The sequence below is a fragment of the Dendrobates tinctorius genome, unplaced genomic scaffold, assembly GCF_039654945.1.
Source record: "Dendrobates tinctorius isolate UK_male_01 unplaced genomic scaffold, ASM3965494v1 ptg000138l, whole genome shotgun sequence".
Taxonomy (NCBI): domain Eukaryota; kingdom Metazoa; phylum Chordata; class Amphibia; order Anura; family Dendrobatidae; genus Dendrobates; species Dendrobates tinctorius.
The window spans coordinates 16,285,897-16,312,934 of NW_027361806.1; the positions used below are offsets into that span (position 1 = coordinate 16,285,897).

The 27,038-nt window shown below is 44.3% G+C and overlaps 1 protein-coding gene and 1 long non-coding RNA gene across 5 annotated transcripts in view; one reads left to right on the forward strand and one right to left on the reverse strand.

Moving 5' to 3' along the window:
* Positions 1-12,624, reverse strand: part of LOC141048759 (uncharacterized) — a 75,838-nt gene extending 63,214 nt beyond the window's left edge. Inside the window, exon 1 of the long non-coding RNA XR_012220134.1 lies at positions 12,453-12,624. This is a non-coding gene — a long non-coding RNA (uncharacterized lncRNA). The remainder of the gene's footprint in view (positions 1-12,452) is intronic.
* The window catches only part of PDE4B (phosphodiesterase 4B), a 577,622-nt gene that overhangs the window by 343,567 nt on the left and 207,017 nt on the right, over positions 1-27,038 (forward strand). The gene's annotated exons all lie outside the window — the stretch shown is intronic.

The window sequence follows — 27,038 nt, forward strand, 5'->3', positions numbered from 1 at the left end:
AAAAAAAAAGTCTTATGCATAAGTCTTTTTCCAATGTGTCAGCCATGTATTTAGCACGAATACCCGGCAAAGCTCATGCCATATATGATAACCATATTCATCGGTTTCTATTCACACAACAGTGGTGAAGAGTTTTGGTGTAACTTCCTATACAGAGGTACATACCAAAGAAACGTTGTACTTGGGATGTACAGTAATTGGACCATATGCCACTGAATAATTAGGAATCCAATTTGACATTAGCACAACCTTCCATCGAAGATAAATATTGGGACTGTATATCTGCCGGAAAGCTGTGATTCGAGATGTATTGTACTGAAGTTAAGGCCCCGTTACACGTATCAATGTCCCAGCGATCCCACCAATGATCCGACGTGGATGGGATCGCTGGGACATGGTTAGGTGATCGCTGATGACCTGTCACATAGACAGACTCACCAGCGATCAGGAACAACGCTGCACGCTGGTATTCAACGTAAACATTGGGTTTCTAAGAGCCGCGCGGCTCTTAGAAACCTGATGTTTACGTTGGATACCAGCGTGCAGTGTCGCTGGCTCCCGCTGCCACACGCAGCAATGTGAGCTGGCCAGCGGGAGACCAGCGATCAAAAAACATCCCAGGACGATCAGCGATACCCGGCGGGGGGGGCGGTCGCTGATGCCCGTCACACACAGTGATGTCGCTGGTGAGATCACTGTGGCGTCAGAAAATCAGTGATATCGCTAGCGATCTCGCTGTGTGTAATGGGGCCTTTAGGCTGGGTTCAGACTGTGTTCGAGTGCTGTGTTTAACGCATCCGTTACATAGCGGCATTAACGCTATGTAACGGATGCGTTAACGCACCCATTGACTGCTATAGACAAGCGCATCGCTAACGCATGTCATAATCGGCATGCGTTAGTGATGTGCCGTCATTCTGTGATGGAACCTCGGACGCGGTCTGCAACGTCCGTCACTGCTAGCGCAGATTCTCCATCTGCGCTAGCGCGATCGCATAACGCGATCCAAGAAAGGCAGTTGCGCTAGCGCAGTCCGTTTAATTCATACGTTGAACGGACTGCCCTAACGCAATCTGAACCTGGCCTTAGGCCTCATTGAGATGGTCATTTTTCACATACGTGTTAAAAACACATTTTTATAAGGCACTTTCCTTTTTTGTTTTGTGTTATTAGTTACTGTTTATTGGTACCAAATTCATCATAATGGCAAACGTAATTCATGAATTTTTCATCAAAGATCACAAAAAGTGAGCTAAAACTTTAGGGTACTTGAAATACAGGCGAGCACTTAAAAAAAAAAAAAAAGACTTTAAAAAAAAAGGTGCAAATAGAATAATGTATCGGGTGCAAACAAAAAAGGCACAAAATACAAAACTAGACAAAAAACAGGCACAAAGGCAATGATGGATTCAGGACCAAAATATTATGTGCTAGTGCACATGGCTTAGTTTTCCCATAGACCTCAGATTCATATAAAAAAAAAAAAAACGCACCATGCTCTAGTCTGGTCTGATAGACGGAATCACCCAAAAATGGATATGCACATTCCGCTCACCTCACTTGCAGCTCCAAGACGGACTGATAGATCCACAGCGGTGCTCCGAGAAAAGACTCCTATTGGATAAGCCCAGAATTTGTTCTCAGCTTGAAAGACCAGAGGTAGATGTTCCGGCACTCAAACTCCAGAAAACATATAGGAAAAAAACAGTGATACTTTATTCAGTCCATACCATGACTAAGAACCGTTCACTCATACTGGTTCGAAACGAGCAGGAACAGAGTTCGTTTTTTGGCCAGGATGTCTTGCTTTTCATTCTTTGTTTACTTTAAACTTTATGTGGATCGAAAAAAATCATTGTTTTTTTCACATTGTATTTTCTTGAGTTTGAGTGCCTGACAGTCTACCTTTGGGAACAAATTTTCTAATTTAAGTCACTGATAGAAACAGAGCAACACTCCTCAATCCTTTAAAATGGACAGTCCTTTATTTAGGAGTTTGCCAGGAAATCCATAGGGTACGAAGCAGAATGCAGTGTGCACGAGAGATTGTAGACTATGGCCGTTACATCCTTTTACAGGACGTGGACCCATAGAAGTGCCAGACGGGCGCGAAACGGCCACAGTCCACAATCTCTCCTGCACTCTGCTGCGTACCCTATGGAATTCCTGACAAATTCATAAATAAAGGACTGTACAGGATTGGTGAGTGCTGCTCTTTCTGTTTCTATCATTGACTGCCATGTTATACTTTTGAGCTAGCACCACAATCTTCCTTAATGTTGCAAAACCTCTGAATAAAGGGATATTATTATAAACGTGTTGCAGGTCATTGGCTGGTGTCTCAGTTCTCCTGTTTGCTATTTTCTAATTTAAGGACCACACTGGAGCCTGTAAATAGCAGGGGGCTCCTGCATGGATAGAAAAATTTACGGTCTATGGTGCTGTTCCCATGGAGCCAGCTGCCGCGTGAATTTGGGTAACCTGTGTGTTGTCCGTTTTTTTACATTGCAATGGGTAGGAGACGCTTTGCAAATTTCTTTTCCATACAAGAAAATTACTAATGAAACACTGATGGTAAAATAAACAGACTTACCAAACGCAGATTAAAATAGGACTCAAAACGATGACGAAAAATGGTCCATTTTTTTCACATGGGTGAAAAATTGGATGTTTGAACGAGCCTTTACATGGGCTGATGATCAGGAATGAGCATTCTTAGGGATGCTCATTTGCTAATTGGCCCAAGTAAATGGGCTTTAAGGCTCATTTCACTGCCTCATATAATACGAAGTAGATAGTAAAAGTCAAAAGACCTAGAGATGTGACAGGTATCCTGATCCAAAAATACTGTAAGTTTCATGGATGTGTAAAACTCGTCTTAATGTGATGCCAAATGCTTTGTCTGGCCACAGAGGAGAGGACAATACAGAGGAGGACAATTTTATATTACAGGAGGATTTATGTAAACTAGAAGCTTGGGCTGATAAATGGCAAATGAGCTTTATTGGGGATAAATGTAAGGTCATGCACTTGAGCAGAAGAAATAAGATGTATAATTAAGTGCTTCATTGTTAAACACTGGGCAAAACTGTCCCTGAAAAAGACCTGGATGTATGGGTGGAGGACAAACTCACATTTAGTGGTCAGTGTCAGGCAGCTGCTGCAAAGGAAAATAAAATAATGGGATTAATTAAAAGAGGCACAGATGCTCATGAGGAGAAAATAATTTTACCTCTATACAAGTCACTAGTGCGACCACAGTTAGAATACTGTGTCCAGTTCTGGTCTCCGGTATATAAGAAAGACATAGTTGAACTGGAGCGGGTGCAGAGAAGAGCGACCAATGTTATTAGGGAACTAGGGGGTCTGAAATACCAAGACAGGTTAATACACTTGGGGTTATTTCGTTTGGAAAAACGAAGGCTTAGGGGTGATCTTATTACAATGTATAAATATATGAGGGGACAATACAAAGACCTTTCTAATGATCTTTTTACTCTTAGACCTGAGACGGGGACAAGGGGGCATCCTCTACGTCTGGAGGAAAGAAGGTTTAAGCATAATCACATATGCAGATTCTTTACTGTAAGAGCAGTGAGACTATGGAACTCTGTGAAGTATGATGCTGTAATGAGTGATTCCCTACTAAAAGTCAAGAAGGGACTGGATGCCTTTTTTGAAAAGTATAATATTACAGGGTATATATACTAGATTCCTTGATAGGGCGTTGATCCAGGGAGCTAGTCTGATTTACGTATGTAGAGTCGGGAAGAAATTTTTTTCCCCAATGTGGAGCTTAGTGTTTTCTGCATGGTTTTTTGTTTGCCTTCCTCTGGATAAACATGTTGGGCTATGGGTTGAACTAGATGGACTTAAAGTCTTCCTTCAACCTTAAATACTATCTTACATGGTTCCAAAACTCCATCCACCACAGAGGCCAATGGGCCAATTATTTTGGAACAACCATTGGGACTCATGAGGCTCGATGCATCTTGTGCTCTATTTAGCTTCCAGAATCGCCTTTCTTCTACCCGTAATGAGTGCCGCCTGGTTCTCAGTATGGTCCTTGGAAGGAATAAGTTATGCGCCGTCCTCTGTACTGACCATACATATATTTATACATGTAAATGAGATCCCCTCTGAGGCATATTTTTTCTAAGCTAAGCAAGCCCAACTTTTCCAACCTCTCATCCTATGCGAGGCCTTGCATCCCTTGTTATAATCTAGTTGCCCGCCTTCAAACTGACTCTTACTTCTGAATATCCTTTTTAAAATGTGGAGCTCAAAACTGGATCCCATACTCTAGATGTGGCCTCACCAGTGATTTATAAAGAGTTAACAATACGTTGGGATCTCAGGATTTTATCTTGCTTTTTAGACATCCTAAAATCTTGTTTGCTGCTTTTGCAGCTGCTGCTTGACATTGAGTACTACTGCTCAGCTTACTTGTAAGGCCTGTTTCATACTTCAGTTTTTTGTTTCAGTTAAAATCCGCCAAAAAGGCGTAAAGCGGATCCGTTCCTAACTGATGTGAACTGAAGGCACCGCATCCGTTTCTTGACGGATCCGCCGAATGAAGAATTTTAAAGGAACCGCCGCTGCCCGGGAAGGAGAGAGAGAGAATTTTTTCTCTGTCCGCCAGAAATGATTTCAGGGTTAAATTTCCTCCTGATTTCATTCCTCCAGGCATGCGCTGTATAAAAATGCGGATCCTGCAGTAAAAAAAACGTTACATGGTCCGTCCAGGCATCTCGGCGGACGCAAAAAAAATTGATGGATCCGCAAAAAAACGGATCCAACGGATGGCCATCCGTCAAGATCCGCCGGTAATGCAAGTCAATGGGGAAAAAAATGGATCCACCAAAAAAAAAATGGCGGATCCGTTTTTTTGCAAAAACGGCGGATTTTGACTGATGGTCAAAAAAGGAAGTGTGAAACAGGCCTAACCAGAATACCCAAGTCCATCTCCTGTTCTGTAGTCCCGAGTATACTCCCATTTAATGTATGTGCAGCAATAGGATTACTCCATCCTAGATGCATTACTCTACATTTATCTACATTAAACCTTATTTGCCAAGTGTTTGCTCATCAGTCATCTTACCCAGATCATTTTGTAATATTGTAGTATCAAGGTCAAATTTTAATATCCTACATAGTTGGTGTTGTCAGCAAAGACTGACACTTTACTTTCAATCCCATCCACTAAGTAATAAAGAGGTTAAAAAGAATCGGTCCTAGTATAGATCCTTGTGGTCCCCACTGCTCCCAGTACAGATCCCTGCAGTCCCCACTACTGACTGTATCCCATTTAGAGAATTCCATAGCATACTGCCTCATTTCAGAAAAAGGCTACTCCAGGTTGAACGCTGGTACTGGGTTGACAGGAGCATCAATAGACAGGCAAATATTTTGGAGCCAGCGACACCAATGTGCAGAGCTTCCCATTAAACTAATTAAGTACATGGAGTCAGTCTTTGTGGCCAGTTATTGTATACACTAAACGAGGTAAGACTATAAAGACTTTCGTTCTTTTGATTGTTGACGCATTTCATAACATTTATTGTACCAGAACGATGCGTGTGGTCACGTTCACTACATAAAAGCTACATACTGGATGTACAATGCACTTCACCATGACGACCAGGCCAACAAAGGTGACTCTTATACTTACACATCATCAGTGAAAGGCAAGTGTCCTCTTACAGGTGACATTTAAACATGAAATCCCAATGACGCTGCTGCTCATTCCCCAGAGAAAACGGTGCAGAGTGTTCACCAAGTATGAGGTTTCATAGGTGTCAGACTGGGGTTCGTTGGATCCAGTGGAGAAACTGCAATATGTCCAATGCGTCAAAGAAATGGTCATTCTGTGTTATGCACGGACTGGACAGCGCCTCCAGAAAAAGGGCCAGTTTTGTAGTGTTTTTGCAGTATTCCTTCTAAAAGGGTTGCTAACAAGAGGATGCCCCTCTACTACAATCCTATGCCCCTAGAGTGAATAAACATATGGTCTGTTAAGGCTGCACATAGACAATCATTGGGGCGCTTGTCATTAAATAGGCATGCATTGAAATACATTTGTAATAATGAAAATGAAATAATATGAAGAAAATACTTCCACTGCTGCTGATATAGTTCCTGTGCATTGCTCTGCTTGTATGTAAAGCTGATTAAACAATCATAGAAATGGCCGGAGAAAATCTGAAATAAGCCTGGTTGGATCAAGGTCTGTGTCATGCCATGGAGAAATTATAGCAGCTAAAAAAGGCTACGAGTCAAACATAAGGTGTATATAATAATTAATAAATAGTAAATTAATATCATACATTTTTCAAAAGCAGTAACACATTAATATAGTGCCCAAATTACAGCTCAATATTATGTCCAAATAACAGTATCATACACTGTTCATATTAAATGACCCTACGAATGCACAATAACTCCTTACAGTTTTCATGCGATATTGTTATACGGTGTGCAAATAACAATGCCATACAGACTGCAAAAGAAAGCACCATACAGTGCCCACATAGTAACTCCATGCAGTGTCCAGGTGACAGTACCACACAAGTGCCCAAAAAAGCGCATTAGTCAGTGTTTTAAGAGGTGTGGAACATAACGTCCATATTACAGGGTCATCCACTGTCCAAATTAACAATCCATACGGAGTACAAGTAAAAGAATCGTACAGTGTCCAAAGTATAAATGTTATGTGTACAGTTTTCCATAAAACAGAACCATATAGCTTCCAAAGAACAGGGCCGTGTTAACTGTAACTTGAAGCAAAAGGCGGTGTTTGTGGGCACTGCCGAGTCTAGAGGAATCCGGGTGACCAGGAGATTAGAAAGAAGGGAATTTTATTGACAACGCATTTCGGAGTTGTTGTAACTCCTTCATCAGTGCTAACAGTAATAGCATCATGCAGTGTCTCACTGCATTCTGAAAGCTCAGGTGGACACCTCGGAGGCATTTACCTCTTTTACTCCTCCTACATCTCTTCCTGACAATAATACAGAATGAACGACTCTTCCACCCTCTTTCTTTGCATTTACCTTCAGAAGGAAATGTCTGGAGTTTTGGATGTTGGATTGTAGGAATAGTACTGTTATAATGTTCCTTTATTTTAACCTAAGATATTGAAGAGTAAAGATTGTGCATTATTGATCAGAATTCTATAATGTATTACAAGAACCCCAGAATCTCAGAGAGAAAGTCTAAGGGTTCCCAGGTTTGTTCTTTGCTGTCAATAATGGAAAAATCCCAAGAGTAGCTAATGTCACCTGTCCCCTCCCTCGGCGCCCGAGAGCGCTTCTGAAAGAGGCGTTTAGGGATTCCTCTGTGTATTGTGTGCCTACTCGCTGTGTACATTGTGTGAATGTGACGTCTGTTTGGTGAAATCAAGCAAACAAATGGCTGGCGTCGGCTCAGAGAAAGCCCTTGCTCAACTCCTTAAAAGCTCCTCTGAGGAAGCCCACAATGGTGGTCCTCTCACTGATAACAATAGCTTACAGTGATGGGGGTCCCTGCAGGCCACAATAATATGACATCTGTTTATTTCTATTAGCAACACGTAAGAGGATGCTAAAACCAAGATACATAACTGAATGGAGTTACAATGGATTTACCATTCTTTCAGTAGAAATCCTGATCTGACTCAAGGGCTCCTGAACTTGCTCTATATCACATTAGGGAAAGTCTTCATTTCTTTTTTTATCTCCTGTCTATAGTGCTATGGAGTATTAGGCTGGGTTCATACTGCGTTTAGGCAGTCCGTTTAACGGATTGTGTTACACCGCGGCATAACGCGATGTAACGCATCCGTTAACGCTGCGATTAACGAGTGCATTGCTAACGCATGTCATAAGCGGCATGCAGTAGCGATGTGCCATCGTTCTGTGACGGACCCTGAAACACGGTCTGCAGCGTCCGAGGGTCCGTCACTGCTAGGGCAAATGAAGCATCTGCGCTAGCCGTATAGCATAACGCGATCGCGTTATGCAGTAGCGTTAACGCAGTCCGTCAACACTATGCGTTGAACGGACTGCATTAACTCAGTATGAACCTGGCCTTAGTAAAACTCTGCATCACCCTGTTTTAGGGTATGTACACACAGGATGTAACTCCTGTAGATTTTCATCAGCTGCAAAACCACTGCAGAATGGGCGAAATCTGCAGTGTAATCTTCAACCAACATTTACATCTTGCAGATTTTAATTCCACAGGGCCACTCAATTTACACAGCCTGTGGATGAGATTTCATAAAATGCACATCTTAAATACCAGGAGTGTAATAAGCAGCTGGTTATATGCCCCATGTGCACTTCACACCAGGCTTTGCCCTTTATTGAGATCAGGTAAAACCTTATGGTATGAATGCTTTCTGTACCCACTGTATACTGCTTTATTTATATATTATATGCTATCCTCGCTGTGATCCAGTGACCGGTGTCATATGCGAGGGTCGCTATGTGTCCTCCCCCCAGGATGTGCACAGAGGCGTATTGAGGCTGTGGGAGTGCATTGCAGTCACAGGCATAGCTCTGATTGCAATGCAAAATAAAAGTGTTGGTCTTGGGCAAGCTATTTGTCCAAGGCAGATTTAAGAAAACCTGCTCTGGGCTTTAATTTTTGAAAAGGACTACAGGATGGTAGGCCTTCCCGGCCAGGTTTTCCATGTGGCCTAAGGCCACAGGTTCCTTGATAAAACCCTGCAGCAGAGGGTTGGGTGTGTCAGTTTGGTCTTGCAAGTGTGCAGAGCAGAAGGCTCTGCAGAGTTCCACCTGTGTGAGGCAACAGAGGGCTAAGTGGAGTTAAAGGGCCTGGCCCCTTATATGTTTTGCTTTGAACTTTGCTGGGTAACTGCCTCATCACTGTACAATGTGGATACCGCTGCACTACATCGCCTACAGGTTTTATGTAGACCCACAGGAAATCTGCAGCATAATCCACAACACTAGGATTCAATTGAAATCTTTTTTCCAGACTTTTGATATTATTGACCTTTCTTTAGCATAGGTCATCAAAATCAGATGGGACCCCAGACACACTCACCGATCAGTGGTTTCTTCTCCAAATTGTAAACATTGTACAAAGTCAGAACAGCACTGCTCCATACACTGAGTAGCCATCCTCTGGTGCCACGGTTTAGCTCCTATGGAAGAGAATGTGTTCTGAGCTTCAGTACCTTACAATGACCATGACACAGTGTATGGTGCTATTCTGTTTGGCTCCATACTCTGTTTACACCCAGGCTCCTCTGGAGCTGATTGTGGGGTAGGCCCCCAACAATCTGATATTCATAACCTATCCTAAAAGCAGTCTATCAGTATCATAAACCAGAAAACATTATTAAAAATCAATGAGGAAAATCCATAAATAAATCCATTTTCTGCAGCAGAAATTGATATGGTGAAGATTACAATCCTCAACACATCACATCAACTTTCTGGAAGAGTTCTGCAGCATATAGATCTCCAGCGCATGATAGATAGTGAAAACCATGACAAATTCTACCTGTGCAAATCACCAAATCAAATCCATAAAATTTCTGACTATCCTGGACCTACAACTTGTCCAAAGTTAGAAAAACATGGCTGATTTGTTCTGGAAATGGCATCACACCTGGGTGCAGGCTGTATGTGGTACTGCAAGCGATTTCACTTTATTGGATCTGAGCTCTAAGGCTGTGTGCACACGATGCAGATTTGCAGCGGTTCCGCAGCGGATTTTACCGTGCAGAAACGTTGCATTTCTGCATTGTGATGTACAGTAGCCTTAAAATGAATGTAAAAAAAACCGCTGTGCAGACGCTGCGGATTTTTCCGCGCGGTTTTCCCGCGGTACAAAATCAGCAGCATGTTACTACTTTTGTGCGGTTTTCCATCTCCCCTGTCACCAAATCCGCAGGGGGAGAACTGCATTGGAAAACCACACAAAAACCGCATGAAAAATAGAAGAAATCCGCAGGAAAAATGCAGGTCATTTGACCTGCGGATTTCTTCCATTCTGCGCGGAAAAATCCGCAGGGCCAAAAAGTACGTCTGCACTCAGCCTTACACAGAACCCAAGCCCCCCCGCATTGGCAGTCACTGTCTGGGTAACCTGACTTTAGGAACATAGTAATATAGACTGCAACATTTTGTTAACAGAGCGACTCCTCTGCAGCATCGGGGATCTGAGTGAAGAACACAACCTTGACGTAAATCGGGTTATGCAAGATTTTAATTGTGTTCATGAGCCGCATAGAGGTAAATTAAAGCTCAGGCTGTAGAATGATGAACAAGAGCTGTGGAGTTTTGCAGGGTGGGTTTGATTGATGGTATCTGTCTCGCATGTCACCCTGTGAGAGAGGAAGAAAACCTCAGCGGACTGGGTGCACTGCAGCTGTCTCGCTTCGTTCTAATTTCTCTGCCCTATTGACGTCATTAGGAGGTTTCAGATCAGGCCTGCGAGTCTAGTAAATCTACACAGATGATACAAAGCGGAGAGAAGCTGATTCATAGACCAGGTCTCATTTATACTGGGAGATCCTGGCTTTTGTTTCTCCATCTTCCCCCATCATAAAAGTCATTCATTGCCCCCCTACACCTGACCCTTTTAAGGGGCACTTACCTTAAACAAATGAATGCTAAATTAGACTTTTTTTTAGTAGTCTCTCAGATTCTTTGGATTTTGGGTGGGGGTGCGCTATAAACAGAATGCAGCTAATATAACTGATCACGTAAGATGACAGGTAGATGTTTTTTGGGAGCACTGCTCTGGAAGAACTAATTATCATGTTGTCCTGAAGACATTCAAGGCTCAGACTTTTCTGTAGGTTTGGAGCTAATTAAATAATTTCTGAAGGTGTTAACAGACAAGGAAACTTCAGCTGAATTCTGCGCTGCCAGAAATATTACGTAGTTTACATAAGGAATTTAAGATCAGACACTTTGTATTGAAGAAAAGTAAAGACATAGAATTAAGAGATTAAAATAGCAGAAGAGGGTATGCCACCTACACCGACAGAAGGCACGGTTACTGCTCTTCAATTGTGGAACTATAAGGGTATGTCTCCCGCGTTCCGGATTGTCAGCGCTTTGAACGCAGCGGTTACCTGCCCCGCCCCAAGCGCTGCCCCCTTTTGTACACGCAGTGATTCCGCATGTGGTCATTGAGTGTTATTTATCTTGCTGAGACTGTGCGTCTCCGTACGATAAATAGATATGCTGCGGTCTATAAAAGACGCGCCACATGTGCGTATACGCAGGTTTGCCACCTGCGTCTTTGTACGTATAGTGGATATGGGATTTCATAAACTCCCCTCCGCTATGCTGTAACATCTGGACGCTGCAGATTGGACGCTGCGGCTGTACGCAGCGTCCAATCCGCAGCAAATAGGCCACGTGGAAACATACCCTAACTCTCAGCATGCAGCAGACTATGTTAGAGTCTGAAATGACATACAATCTACAGTGACAGCACCAAAAGTATAGTACAACAACCATATACTACCCCATACAGTGCCTACATAAATATGTGATATAACAGTACCATACACCACCTGTATGTGTGTATATGTATACGTGTATATATATATATATATATACAGTGTGTGTGTGTGTGTGTGTGTGTGTGTATATATATATATATATATATATATATATATATATATATACACTGCTCAAAAAAATAAAGGGGACACTAGACACTCTTACTGAGCAGACACATGGATATTAGTGACCTTCCTATCATTTCTACCTATTGTTTATTCCATTGGCACAACAACACGAGAAACTGAATCACAACCAGTGTTGATTTCACAGAACAGTGACTGACTTGGAGTTACATTTTGTTGTTTAAGTGTTCCCTTTATTTTTTTGAGCAGTGTATATATGATGGGGGGTCCAGTCCACATCTTGCATCGGAGCTCATCGGACTCTAGTTATGCCACTGCACACAGTACGAATGAATATTGTACAATGCACACACAGTACTGCCATAAGGTGTCCACATAAAGTATACACATATACCTGGGATATTGTGTCTATACAGAAATGTCATATAGTACACATGAGTGTTATAATGCTGATTTAATTTAAAAAAAATGTATGCAAATCTCTGACATATGGTAAAGATACAATATAAAGTTCCCACATATAGTACTGCTATATAATGTCTACATAATAATGCCATTCAGTATACAGAGCACAGTGCCCAAATAAAAACACAAACAAAATCACAAGTGATAAGGTTACAATAATCCCAAATTAGAACATTTAAATGAGGCGACAAGTGGTGAGGGCAGCGTGATGGCACCCCTATACGATGGCTCATTGTATAATATTGCATGGCTCTAGCAGAATCTATATAGAGAATGCTGCTATATAGATAAAGCAGCAAAGCATCAGTGAATTGCAAAAAAAGATGGAAACTGGCTAATTACAGCGATGTGAATGTTATGCCGCGCTCACCAGGAGGCGGGGCTTCGGCCCTGACATCACTCCCTCCGGTACGGCGGTCCCTCAGGGGTCCCCGTCGGGTGTGCACGCGCAGCTCTCATCCTCCATGTCACGTTTGCACGCTCCTGTCAGTGCTGTATAGAGCTCGGTCCTCTCTATGGTAATGGAGGACCTGACCCGGAAGTAGTAGTGGTCATGTGCTTTCTGGCTAGGTCCTGACCCGGAACCAGTAGTAGTCATGTGCTATATCAGACGACCTCCCCCTAGGGGAGGTGCCTGATTATTGTTGTGCTTCCTGGCTGGGTCAGCTGTGTCCCAGCCTGGCTGCGCGCTGTTCTCAGGTCCTCTGCTCTGTCTGCTATTCTGTGGTGCTCCTAGCACTTGCTCTGAACCCTTGTTGCTTCATGCTCGGTAGTGCCTCCTGGCACATCCTCTCGTATCCTGTCCCTTGTTTCTTGCTCAGTCGTGCCTCCTGGCATTCACTCTATTCCTGTGTTCTGTTATACCTTCTGGCACAACTGCTGCCTCATTCGGTACCCTGTCGTGCTCCTTGCACGCGTCCTGCTTTGTCTACCTCCGGATGTGTTACTCGGTACACGCCTTATGTGCCCACGTGTACCCGTCTTGCACTATCCTGTATTCAGCGCACTCCCGTGTATTCTCCTGTGTTCCCTAGTATCCTGCACCCTCCAGTCACACAGTCTCGAATCTCCTGTGAGCCGGCCGCCTGGTGCCAGCAGTCATGGTATCGTATCCCCTGGGGCTTGCTCCTGACACTCCCTGTATAGGGGGTGGTCCTCACTAGGCTAGCTCACCCTGGGAGGGTTGGTGCCGCGACCCAGAGGGTCCACTCCAGGAGTCGCTAACACTCTATCACTCTAACAGTGAATATATCAGACATGAGACCTTACAAATTGCGTCAACTGCAAATCAAAAGAATTATTTCCTTGCAATCATTTTATTAAAAGCCACAATTGCTGATAACATATCTGCCATTCATATAGTATTAGATCATGTTAATGCACCTGGAAATGAAGGATGCACAGTACTATAGAGGGACTTAACATGGAAGCTGAAATAATAGAATGCAGAAATCAGAAAATGCAACAAATACCGCGTGATGTGGATATAATACACCACATGAATATGCCATGGAAGGAATATAATATAGCACATGAGGCTGGGGAAATGCCATAAAAAACTATAGTAATTTTTTATGCAATATATATGGGGAATTCATGAATGAAAATGTTCTTATTTATTTTAGTCATTTATATAGCACCATCATATTCCATAGCACGTTACAGACATTGTAAATCCTCACACCACGTGCAGTGACACGGTATCGGGGAATCCTCACTGCGCACAATGTGAGGATTTACAAGTCACATATAGTGACTGCAGACTTACAGTCTAAGGCTGGACATCTCCTTTAATACAAATTCTGCTTTGGGCCCAGGTATATTAAGTTTTCGCTATGCTCCTGCTAAACTGTTCCTCTAAATCTGGTAATAATTGTCTGTCTTGCTAACACGTTCCTCATGAAAGTGAATGTGTGTCTGCAGCACATCTGTTCTTCCCTGCATTCAGCCTGTAGGATTGCGTCTCCTGAGTACGAGTTACCTCCTGTAGTGCGGCCATATTACGTATCTCCGCTTGACTCATTCCCCCCAGTGAACACAGATGCCTCCTTGTTTCCTGGCAGGTTACAGTCCTATTCTATGTTTTTGCTACTGAGCGACATGCAGGGATTTCCCTCTTCCTCTAATTCCGCTTAGCTGTGTTTTGCCTGATAGCGATGGAGCTCGATCTCGCTTACATAACTTTTCCTGTATTGCAAAATCCTTGTAAGAATTAGCTGGAGTGTTTTGCTTCAGCTGTGAATGAAAGACGTTGGCAGCTGCTCATAAAAACAATTTTACTAAACGCTGAACCCCAGATTAACATTGGCTCTATAGTTTGTAAACATAAGATCCAGCCTCTTTGTAATGTATCTTCATCATGTATAAATCTGCCTAGAAACCATCAGCATTCTGCAGTTGTCGGATCTCTAGTTGCTATTTATAGTACATTAGTGATATTCTGCTCCAGATATACCATGAATATACCTTGATATAAGTTGTTCTGGATCCATGGCAGGGTCCTAGATAGTGGTATCCATAAGCCCTCCAGTTGGCCGAGACAGTCGCAGCGCCTTTTAAATGGTGAACTAGCAAATTAGCAGGATTGAAAATTCCATTTGAAAGACTTTCCTACGATAAAGAGGCGGCTTCACCTTGGGTCTACAGGGGCTTCTATGAGTGACCCTTATAATGTCTTTAGCCATGATAACTACAGAGCAATCGGCAATGAAAGATCAAGTATAGAATCAGGGAAAACAATGGGGACTGTGGAAGGGAATGCAGAACTGGAATTGACACCCTTCTTTACACCACTATTTAGTATTTAGGCACTTGCACCTCAATGAATTCAGCAGCCATAAGCATTTACTTCATCTGTGCACACAGCACCAATGCAGAGCAATGTCATGGTACTACAGAGACTGTGTTCCCATTGGTACTGGGTTTGGCTAAAAGATGCATTTCTTCAGTTGAGTCATCATGGTAAAGCAATAACTAAAAGCAAGCATTAGACTAATTAGAGGGCATCTTCCCCCCGCTTTCATAAAGCGGTCCTAGCTAACAGAAAAATCACCGTTGTCTTCTTCAGCCTTGAGTTCCTGATTAATGTTTATCATGATCCACACGAGATTCTGTATGGACGTTGCCCATGGTCAGAGATAGAATTCAAGTGCTGCAGGATACCAATACTAATACTGAAACCTGTGCTGTAATCACCCCATATAATTCTACCCATTGCATAGCTGTGAGACTTCGATGTATGGCTCCTCACAGTGGTCATCATGACCTCACGTCCCATCCCATAAGCCCATAGAGTTGTCCTGTTAGCCACCTGCTGATTTCATGTGACCTCATTCTTTTCATGTATGGTGCAATGTGTCATGAATTTGGGAGTGTGTCGGTTGCAGATTTGGGTGGATTGTTTCTGAAATGGAATTTTACACAATCATATAAACAGCTTGAGCAGCCAACTCCTATCAGCGCCGTCCCAATGTAGATTATGTCTGACTCATCAGACAGCACAATCCTGCACTAACATCATGTTCTCCTTTCTAAAATAAAAAAAAAAAAAAAAAACCTACAGCTACCGTAATGTAATAGGAATGTACGGAACAATATTGACCGTGATATATTGGGCCACATGTACTGATACATTTAAGCTGGCCATACACATAAGATAGCTGTCAGCTGAACGTTCCTTTGGCTGACGGGGGTGCTCGGCTCAGCCAACTGTTCATGTATTTTCAAAGAGGACAGAGGAGAAAGCCGCTGTTAGACATTAGCTTGTCTTCCCTGAAAGGAAAAGGTGTGGGTGTAACAATTCTAACTCCCCAATCTTTCTCTCTCCCAATGTCATTTGTCATCAATGGGTTTGACTAATAGTGGAGATACTGGGGAGCAAAACAATTGCAAAATAGGGTTTTAACTGGTAATAGGAGTGTTCTAATAGGAGAGCATTTCGCTCACCTGGAGTTGCAAAATTTCAACATGTTAAACGCATGAGACAGCTGCAGCAGGACACGGGTCAGAAGACCGGACAAAAGCTTGATCCAGGTAAATGGTGTCTATACCTGCACTGCTGATGAAGATGCCAAGATATTTGGAAGTTTTATGCAGGGTTTTAAAGTCAACGGGTTTCAAAGTCACACAGGACCTCTCCCTCAGGACAAAACCTAATCACTAATCAACTAGGTTTTCTCCTGAGGAAGAGATCTTGTGTGACTTCGAAACATGTTAACTTTAAAAATCTGTGTAAATAAAATTGTGTTAAGGAACTTCCCGATATCTTGGAATCTTCACCAGTAGCGCTGGTATAGACACCATTTACCTGGATCAAGATCAATAGGTTTGATCATCTTGCATATGAATGGAGGTCTTTAGACCAAGCCGTCTGAAGATGCACTTATTATCACTGTCAGACAAGCAATGGTTCGGCCAACAGCTAACTAATGAGTATGGGGGTCTCCCAACTTTCCTCCATGTTACATGTTGACGGGAGCAAGGTTAGCAGATATTGGATTTTAACATGAAAGATCCTTTGTGCCTAGGGTACATGACCTCTTGAAGAGGTATTATTGTCTTCATATAGAAAACTCAAGCTTGCTCAGCTGTGGGGTGCAGGAAGATAAACTGATGGTCGACAGTTGCACATTTATTATGAGTTGTTTACTGGCAGGTAATTCCACAGTCTCACTGCCCTCTATGCTAAGTCACTGAAAACATTATTCTCTGCATACATGGATATAAAAGTAGATAACTAGATATAAGATTTCTTCGCTTTACCTCCTATAGCAGAAAGATAAAAGCATGTGAGGTGCCAACAATTTTATTATTATTATTATTATTTATTGTTATAGCGCCATTTATTCCATGGCGCTTTACATGTGAGGGGGGTATACATAAAAACAAGTACAATAATCTTAAACAATACAAGTCATAACTGGTACAGGAGGAGAGAGGACCCTGCCCGCGAGGGCTCACAATCTTCAAGGGATGGGTGATAATACAGTAGGCGAGGGTAGAGCTGGTCGTGCAGCGGTTTGGTCGATCGGTGGTTACTGCAGGTTATAGGCTTGTCGGAAGAGGTGGGTCTTCAGGCTCTTTTTGAAGGTTTCGATGGTAGGTGAGAGTCTGATATGTTGTGGTAGAGAGTTCCAGAGTAGGGGTGATGCGCGAGAGAAATCTTGTATGCGATTGTGGGAAGAGGAGATAAGAGGGGAGTAGAGAAGGAGATCTTGTGAGGATCGGAGGTTGCGTGCAGGAAAGTACCGGGAGACGAGGTCACAGATGTATGGAGGAGACAAGTTGTGGATGGCTTTGTATGTCATGGTTAGGGTTTTGTAATGGAGTCTCTGGGCAATTGGGAGCCAGTGAAGGGATTGACAGAGGGGAGAAGCTGGGGAATAGCGGGGGGACAGGTGGATTAGTCGGGCAGCAGAGTTTAGAATAGATTGGAGGGGTGCGAGAGTGTTTGAGGGGAGGCCGCAGAGCATGAGGTTGCAGTAGTCAAGGCGAGAGATGATGAGGGCATGGACTAGGGTTTTTGCAGATTCTTGGGTGAGGAATGAACGGATGCGTGAAATATTTTTGAGTTGAAGTCGGCAGGAAGTGGAAAGGGTTTGGATATGTGGTTTGAAGGAGAGATCAGCATCAAGGATTACTCCGAGGCAGCGAGCTTGTGGGACTGGGGAGAGTGGGCAGTCATTTACTGTAATTGATAGGTTCGTAGGGGGGGTCACGTGAGATGGGGGAAAGATGATGAATTCTGTTTTGTCCATGTTGAGTTTCAGATATCTAGTGGAGAAGAAGGATGAAATAGTGGACAGACATTGAGGGATTCTGGTTAGTAGGGAGGTGATATCTGGTCCAGAGATGTAGATCTGTGTGTCATCAGCATAAAGATGATACTGAAAGCCATGAGATTCTATGAGCTGTCCCAGGCCAAAGGTGTAAATAGAGAACAGCAGGGGCCCTAGGACTGAACCTTGTGGGACTCCGACAGATAGGGGGCGAGGTGAGGAGGTGGTGTGTGAGTGGGAGACGCTGAATGTCCGGTCTGTTAGGTATGATGAGATCCAGGAGAGGGCCAAGTCTGTGATGCCGAGGGATGAGAGGGTCTGTAATAATAGGGAATGGTCCACTGTGTCAAAGGCAGCCGACAGGTCCAGGAGGAGGAGGACAGAGTAGTGTCGCTTGCTCTTGGCAGTTAAGAGGTCATTGGTGACCTTAGTAAGGGCAGTTTCAGTGGAGTGGTGTGACCGGAAGCCAGATTGTAAGCGGTCGAAGAGGGAGCAAGAAGAGAGATGGGAGGACAGTTCAAGGTAGACGTGTTGTTCCAGTAGCTTGGAGGCGTATGGGAGAAGTGATATAGGGCGATAGCTAGATACAGAGGATGGGTCAAGAGAGGGCTTTTTGAGGATAGGTGTGATGGAGGCATGTTTAAAGCTTGAGGGGAAAACACCAGTTGTTAGTGATAGGTTGAAGAGATGGGTTAGGGTTGGGATGAAGACTGTGGTGAGGTTTGGGATGAAGTGGGATGGGATCGGGTCGAGTGCACAGGTGGTGAGATGTGATCTTGAGAGTAGAGTGGAGAGTCGATCTTCTGTAATGGTGGAGAAGTTGGTTTTGAAGGTGGAGGGCTGGGAAGTCGGGAGGAAGGGCTCTGGGGGATGTTGACCAAAACTGTCCCTGATGTTATCAATTTTCTGCTTGAAAAATGAGGCAAAGTCTTCAGCTGAGATGAGTGGGGAGGGAGGAGGTGCTGGGGGGCGGAGGAGAGAATTGAAGGTGTTGAATAACTGTTTAGGGTTGTGAGACAGGGAGGATATGAGAGATGAGAAGTAGGTTTGTTTAGCTGTGGCGAGTGTGGTCTTGAAAGTAGTGAGGGACTGTTTGAATGCGATGAAATGCTCGTTGGAGTGGGATCTTTTCCATCTGCGCTCAGCAGCCCTGGAAGCTCGCCTCAGCTCTTTGGTCAGGCTGGTGTGCCAGGGCTGTCTGTTGATTTTGCGAGTTTTGGTATGTGTAAGTGGGGCAGCGGATTCCAAAGCTACAGCTATTGTGGTGTTATATAGAGCGGCAGCGTCATCCGCATTGTGTAAGGAACTTATATCTGTAAGAGGGAGGAGGGATTCGGAGAATGAGTGTAGGTCAAGGTGTTTAAGATTCCTGCGAGGGTGTGAAAGTGTGTGGGGTGGGGATTGTAGACATGGAGTGAAGAGGGAAGAGAATGTGAGCAGGTTGTGGTCAGAGAGAGGAAGAGGTGAGTTAGAGAGGTTAGATAGGGAGCAGAAGCGGGTGAAGATGAGGTCCAGTGTGTGGCCATCTTTGTGGGTGGCTGTAGAAGACCATTGAGTGAGGCCGAAGGAGGAAGTGAGAGATAGAAGTTTAGTGGCAGCTGAGAGGGAAGTGTCAATGGGGATGTTGAAGTCGCCCATGATGATAGTAGGGATGTCCGCGGAAAGGAAATGAAGTAACCAGGTGGTGAAGTGGTCAAAGAAGGTGGTGGCTGGCCCTGGGGGGCGGTAGATGACAGCCAGTTGGAGGTTGGAGGGGGAGTAGATGCGCACAGAGTGCACCTCAAAGGAAGGGAGGGTAACAGAGGGTGGCAGTGGGATTGGGGTGAAGGAGCAGGTATCTGACAGGAGAAAACCAACTCCTCCACCATGTTTGCTGCTGGGGCGGGGGGTGTGAGAAAGGTGGAAGCCGCCATACGAAAGTGCAGCAGGAGAGGCTGTGTCAGAAGGGGTGAGCCAGGTTTCGGTGATGGCGAGGAAGGAGAGTTTGGTAGTAACAAAAAGATCATGGATGTAGGAAAGCTTGTTGCAGACAGAGCGAGCGTTCCACAGAGCTCCTGTTAGTGGGACTGGGGAAGCGGGGGCTGGGTGAATGGGTATAAGGTTGGAGAGGTTACGGAAGGTTGTGATAGAGCGTGGATGGGAGGTAGAAATGACTGTGGGAATGTGGTGAGGAGGACCAGGATTTGGAGAGATATCACCAGCAGTGAGAAGGAGCAGAGAAAGTGTTAGCAGGTGGGAGCAGGAGAGGGCATGAGGGGGCTGTCTGTGTTTGGAGACAGAGGATTGTATGTTAAGGAACAGTTTTGAGGCGGAGGTGAGGTGGATGGGGAGGATTGAAGAAGAGATGAACAGTTCCTTACTAGGAGTAGGGATTAGGGGAATTAGCAGAAAGTGAAGGATTATTGGGGTGAAAGTGAAAACAAACAGAAACATTGTTTACAGTGACTGTGTCCAATTACCTTCAGTTCCCTTCTGGTTCACTTCTGGTTTTAATTCTTAAATTAATCTTCACACTTCTAGCACACACTTATAGCAATCACAATGCAGACTGAAGTCTATGCAGACTTGTACTCTGCAATATATGTACAACTAAGTGCAGTCAGGTGTGAAGCAGAGAGGAGTGGTCTCTGCTCATCTTGGCCAGACAATTAAGAGTGGACCAGATGTATATGATCAAGCCAGAGTAAACAAGGTCATAAATAACACTGGGGTAAGCTGGGGTTAGCTGAAAGGCATACCATGTGAATGCTAGGTGCAGAGGCAAGTCTGTGTGCAAAGCTGGGTGACGCACTGTGTGTCCTTCATAGACAGACAGCAGGAGAGCTGGGTGGATGGACATACCATGTGAATGCTAGGTGCAGAGGCAAGTCTATGTGCAAAGCTGGGTGACGCACTGTGTGTCCTTCATAGACAGACAGCAGGAGAGCTGGGTGGATGGACATACCATGTGAATGCTAGGTGCAGAGGCAAGTCTATGTGCAAAGCTGGGTGACGCACTGTGTGTCCTTCATAGACAGACAGCAGGAGAGCTGGGTGGATGGACATACCATGTGAATGCTAGGTGCAGAGGCAAGTCTATGTGCAAAGCTGGGTGACGCACTGTGTGTCCTTCATAGACAGACAGCAGGAGAGCTGGGTGGATGGACATACCATGTGAATGCTAGGTGCAGAGGCAAGTCTATGTGCAAAGCTGGGTGACGCACTGTGTGTCCTTCATAGACAGACAGCAGGAGAGCTGGGTGGATGGACATACCATGTGAATGCTAGGTGCAGAGGCAAGTCTATGTGCAAAGCTGGGTGACGCACTGTGTGTCCTTCATAGACAGACAGCAGGAGAGCTGGGTGGATGGACATACCATGTGAATGCTAGGTGCAGAGGCAAGTCTATGTGCAAAGCTGGGTGACGCACTGTGTGTCCTTCATAGACAGACAGCAGGAGAGCTGGGTGGATGGACATACCATGTGAATGCTAGGTGCAGAGGCAAGTCTATGTGCAAAGCTGGGTGACGCACTGTGTGTCCTTCATAGACAGACAGCAGGAGAGCTGGGTGGATGGACATACCTGTCGGAAGAATAGAGATGCTTGTTAGAGTGCGATGGTGGTTTTAACAATTAAAACAATGTCCATAAAAGACCACAATCCTCCAGACATTAGCCTTGCCAACCACTTCCCATCTGTTGGATAGGGGTGAGAGGACCATTGTTACAAGCCTAGAAACTACTATATGATGAGCTTCCTCCGAACAAAAGGCAGTAAATGACTTCAGTGACCCAGCTGTCTGTAATGGGCACTGCCTGGCATACTGTATATAGTGTTGGGTGAATGCCGGAGAATGAACTGAGCTTTGCAAGACCAAACAAGAACCCTTTACTAGAAGTTAAAATAATCTAACAGTAGAGTCACATGTAATATTTGTGTGACACTGGTTGTGTACGTGCCAATGTCTTTACATGTGCTGAGTAACATTCTGAAGTGTATGATGACTGTGCTGCACTATTGCTGTAACATATCATCAATTCCACAGTTACTGATGATGAACAACATGAGATTTGTTGACAGTCAAGGATATAGAGGATCAAATGCGTAATATGCATATGTCGGCTTTGTGTTCCTGTAGAAGGCCATATTCACATGCTTGATGCAATGTTATTATGAAGTTAACAGTAACAAAGTTATTTTGACAAATTACATGACCTAGATACATGCAGAGGTATGATGCGATTAATAAGTGCTCCTATACTGAACTTCACATCTAACGCACATTTTAATTAAAGGGATTGTCTTATTTCCTAAATGGATAAAATTATAAATGGTTTGCAAGATCAAACAAGTTTGCATTTTGCCTCTAAAAATCCTTTAATTGACAAGAACGGATGTATTTTTAATCTTTTTGTTTGTCTACAGCTCAGAAGTGTATCTGCAGTGAGTAATCTCCTAGGAAAGGAGCGCAGCGCTTACAAGCTCTTGGCTACAAATTGTACAAAGGTTGATCTGAAAGTGGTCAGAATGCTGGATCTGGCCGGCTTCAATGCCTCTTTTGTGCATCAGCTTATAGCATGGGAGAACTACGGTCAATTCAGGCAAGTGGCATAACCATGCCACTGGTCTGAACCGTCTATCATTCATCAGGAGCACATCACCCCCTACACCCACCTTCGGCAAAAAGGAAGCCAGAAGAGAGGAGTAGTTCACTTCTGAAGACAGAAGATAAAACAACTCCTTTAGGGTTTCAAGTGAGAAGTCTTTTCCCTGACGTTTGGCATGTGTGTATTTTAAGTTTGAAACTTCCTCACCCCAATCTTTTGCACTGACCCACAAGCCTCTTAAAATCATTATTGCCACAAATGTACATACAGTATGTCACTATCAAGAAACTTAATTAACCACCACATGTAATAATCAGGGATGATTCCAGTTGAACAAGAGCCACCGAGTTAAGGTGCATTTCCAGTGGCCGATAATCCGTCAGATTCTAATGTTAATGACCCATCACTCATACTATAATTGTGTAATATGAATGCTTTGAGCAACTGAATAATGAGTCCAAAAACACTTGTTCATCGTTCATGAAATAGTTTATGCGAGCAAAAACAATTCTCATTCATATTTTGTAAACTGTATAATGTAAATGTAGCAGTATTGGTGCAAACTAGAGGGTAGGAGGCCTATTTCCACATCAAAAGCAGGTGGAATTGTGCATTATAACAAGCTATTGGACTGCAAAGGGCCCATATATTGTTCCTGCACAGGGGCCCTTTTCAGTCTATGTCCGCCAGCTAAATAGAGATTGTTTATTCATTGAATGATTAGACAAGCAAAAAGGAGGCATGGAAATTCAATTCCTAAATCATTATGGCTTTCAATGATTGGTTGATCGTGTTTCAAGACAATTATTAAGTATCAGTCGGAGCATTGGAGTGAGGTCATATTCATGTCATATTGTTCATTGCTATTATCGCAAATACTACTGTTCATATAAAACTGTGAAAATGATCATCAAACATTTTCAGTTATTCAAATACATTTTCTTTGTACATTATCAATGGAAATGCTTGCACAATACTTCATGACATCAAAATAAATAGTATTATTTATGATATTTGAAAGTTGAACACACATTTCAGATTGTCTGTGTGAACAAGGTGCACAATGTTCAATGTTACAATTCATCCATTTCATTCTCGATTCTCATCCTATATTAACACTTGTATCACATTGTCTGTCGAGAGTTATGATCGCATCGTTCATATGATCTATCAGTGTAAACGAATGCTTGTAGTGCACTGTCCCTCCGTAACTTACCCTGATCAATGATCATCAACCTACTCCTTACAGGGAATGCGTAATCAGATAATAGAAAATTGATTTAAACATTAGTTTGTTAAAAATATTTTGAAGGGTTATCGCAAATGTTTTTTTAGGTCCCTAAAAGTTATGCTTGTGATGTTGGCTTGACCCTGAAACCCCATCCATAAACCTTTTTTTTTCTACAATCGTATCCATTCAAACAAAACACATATCCAATAAAATACCATACCTTAGTTCTCAAGCCAGTAGAATTGTGAATTATTATTATTATTATTATTATTATTATTATTTATTGTTATAGCGCCATTTATTCCATGGCGCTTTACATGTGAGGGGGGTATACATAAAAACAAGTACAATAATCTTAAACAATACAAGTCATAACTGGTACAGGAGGAGAGAGGACCCTGCCCGCGAGGGCTCACAATCTTCAAGGGATGGGTGATAATACAGTAGGCTTGAGTAGAGCTGGTCGTGCAGCGGTTTGGTCGATCGGTGGTTACTGCAGGTTATAGGCTTGTCGGAAGAGGTGGGTCTTCAGGCTCTTTTTGAAGGTTTCGATGGTAGGTGAGAGTCTGATATGTTGTGGTAGAGAGTTCCAGAGTAGGGGTGATGCGCGAGAGAAATCTTGTATGCGATTGTGGGAAGAGGAGATAAGAGGGGAGTAGAGAAGGAGATCTTGTGAGGATCGGAGGTTGCGTGCAGGAAAGTACCGGGAGACGAGGTCACAGATGTATGGAGGAGACAAGTTGTGGATGGCTTTGTATGTCATGGTTAGGGTTTTGTAATGGAGTCTCTGGGCAATTGGGAGCCAGTGAAGGGATTGACAGAGGGGAGAAGCTGGGGAATAGCGGGGGGACAGGTGGATTAGTCGGGCAGCAGAGTTTAGAATAGATTGGAGGGGTGCGAGAGTGTTTGAGGGGAGGCCGCAGAGCATGAGGTTGCAGTAGTCAAGGCGAGAGATGATGAGGGCATGGACTAGGGTTTTTGCAGATTCTTGGGTGAGGAATGAACGGATGCGTGAAATATTTTTGAGTTGAAGTCGGCAGGAAGTGGAAAGGGTTTGGATATGTGGTTTGAAGGAGAGATCAGCATCAAGGATTACTCCGAGGCAGCGAGCTTGTGGGACTGGGGAGAGTGGGCAGTCATTTACTGTAATTGATAGGTTCGTAGGGGGGGTCACGTGAGATGGGGGAAAGATGATGAATTCTGTTTTGTCCATGTTGAGTTTCAGATATCTAGTGGAGAAGAAGGATGAAATAGTGGACAGACATTGAGGGATTCTGGTTAGTAGGGAGGTGATATCTGGTCCAGAGATGTAGATCTGTGTGTCATCAGCATAAAGATGATACTGAAAGCCATGAGATTCTATGAGCTGTTCCAGGCCAAAGGTGTAAATAGAGAACAGCAGGGGCCCTAGGACTGAACCTTGTGGGACTCCGACAGATAGGGGGCGAGGTGAGGAGGTGGTGTGTGAGTGGGAGACGCTGAATGTCCGGTCTGTTAGGTATGATGAGATCCAGGAGAGGGCCAAGTCTGTGATGCCGAGGGATGAGAGGGTCTGTAATAATAGGGAATGGTCCACTGTGTCAAAGGCAGCCGACAGGTCCAGGAGGAGGAGGACAGAGTAGTGTCGCTTGCTCTTGGCCGTTAAGAGGTCATTGGTGACCTTAGTAAGGGCAGTTTCAGTGGAGTGGTGTGACCGGAAGCCAGATTGTAAGCGGTCGAAGAGGGAGCAAGAAGAGAGATGGGAGGACAGTTCAAGGTAGACGTGTTGTTCCAGTAGCTTGGAGGCGTATGGGAGAAGTGATATAGGGCGATAGCTAGATACAGAGGATGGGTCAAGAGAGGGCTTTTTGAGGATAGGTGTGATGGAGGCATGTTTAAAGCTTGAGGGGAAAACACCAGTTGTTAGTGATAGGTTGAAGAGATGGGTTAGGGTTGGGATGAAGACTGTGGTGAGGTTTGGGATGAAGTGGGATGGGATCGGGTCGAGTGCACAGGTGGTGAGATGTGATCTTGAGAGTAGAGTGGAGAGTCGATCTTCTGTAATGGTGGAGAAGTTGGTTTTGAAGGTGGAGGGCTGGGAAGTCGGGAGGAAGGGCTCTGGGGGATGTTGACCAAAACTGTCCCTGATGTTATCAATTTTCTGCTTGAAAAATGAGGCAAAGTCTTCAGCTGAGATGAGTGGGGAGGGAGGAGGTGCTGGGGGGCGGAGGAGAGAATTGAAGGTGTTGAATAACTGTTTAGGGTTGTGAGACAGGGAGGATATGAGAGATGAGAAGTAGGTTTGTTTAGCTGTGGCGAGTGTGGTCTTGAAAGTAGTGAGGGACTGTTTGAATGCGATGAAATGCTCGTTGGAGTGGGATCTTTTCCATCTGCGCTCAGCAGCCCTGGAAGCTCGCCTCAGCTCTTTGGTCAGGCTGGTGTGCCAGGGCTGTCTGTTGATTTTGCGAGTTTTGGTATGTGTAAGTGGGGCAGCGGATTCCAAAGCTACAGCTATTGTGGTGTTATATAGAGCGGCAGCGTCATCCACATTGTGTAAGGAACTTATATCTGTAAGAGGGAGGAGGGATTCGGAGAATGAGTGTAGGTCAAGGTGTTTAAGATTCCTGCGAGGGTGTGAAAGTTTGTGGGGTGGGGATTGTAGACATGGAGTGAAGAGGGAAGAGAATGTGAGCAGGTTGTGGTCAGAGAGAGGAAGAGGTGAGTTAGAGAGGCTAGATAGGGCGCAGAGGCGGGTGAAGATGAGGTCTAGTGTGTGGCCATCTTTGTGAGTGGCTGCAGAAGACCATTGAGTGAGGCCGAAGGAGGAAGTGAGAGATAGAAGTTTAGTGGCAGCTGAGAGGGAAGTGTCAATGGGGATGTTGAAGTCGCCCATGATGATAGTAGGGATGTCCGCGGAAAGGAAATGAAGTAACCAGGTGGTGAAGTGGTCAAAGAAGGTGGTGGCTGGCCCTGGGGGGCGGTAGATGACAGCCAGTTGGAGGTTGGAGGGGGAGTAGATGCGCACAGAGTGCACCTCAAAGGAAGGGAGGGTAACAGAGGGTGGCAGTGGGATTGGGGTGAAGGAGCAGGTATCTGACAGGAGAAAACCAACTCCTCCACCATGTTTGCTGCTGGGGCGGGGGGTGTGAGAAAGGTGGAAGCCGCCATACGAAAGTGCAGCAGGAGAGGCTGTGTCAGAAGGGGTGAGCCAGGTTTCGGTGATGGCGAGGAAGGAGAGTTTGGTAGTAACAAAAAGATCATGGATGTAGGAAAGCTTGTTGCAGACAGAGCGAGCGTTCCACAGAGGTCCTGTTAGTGGGACTGGGGAAGCGGGGGCTGGGTGAATGGGTATAAGGTTGGAGAGGTTACGGAAGGTTGTGAT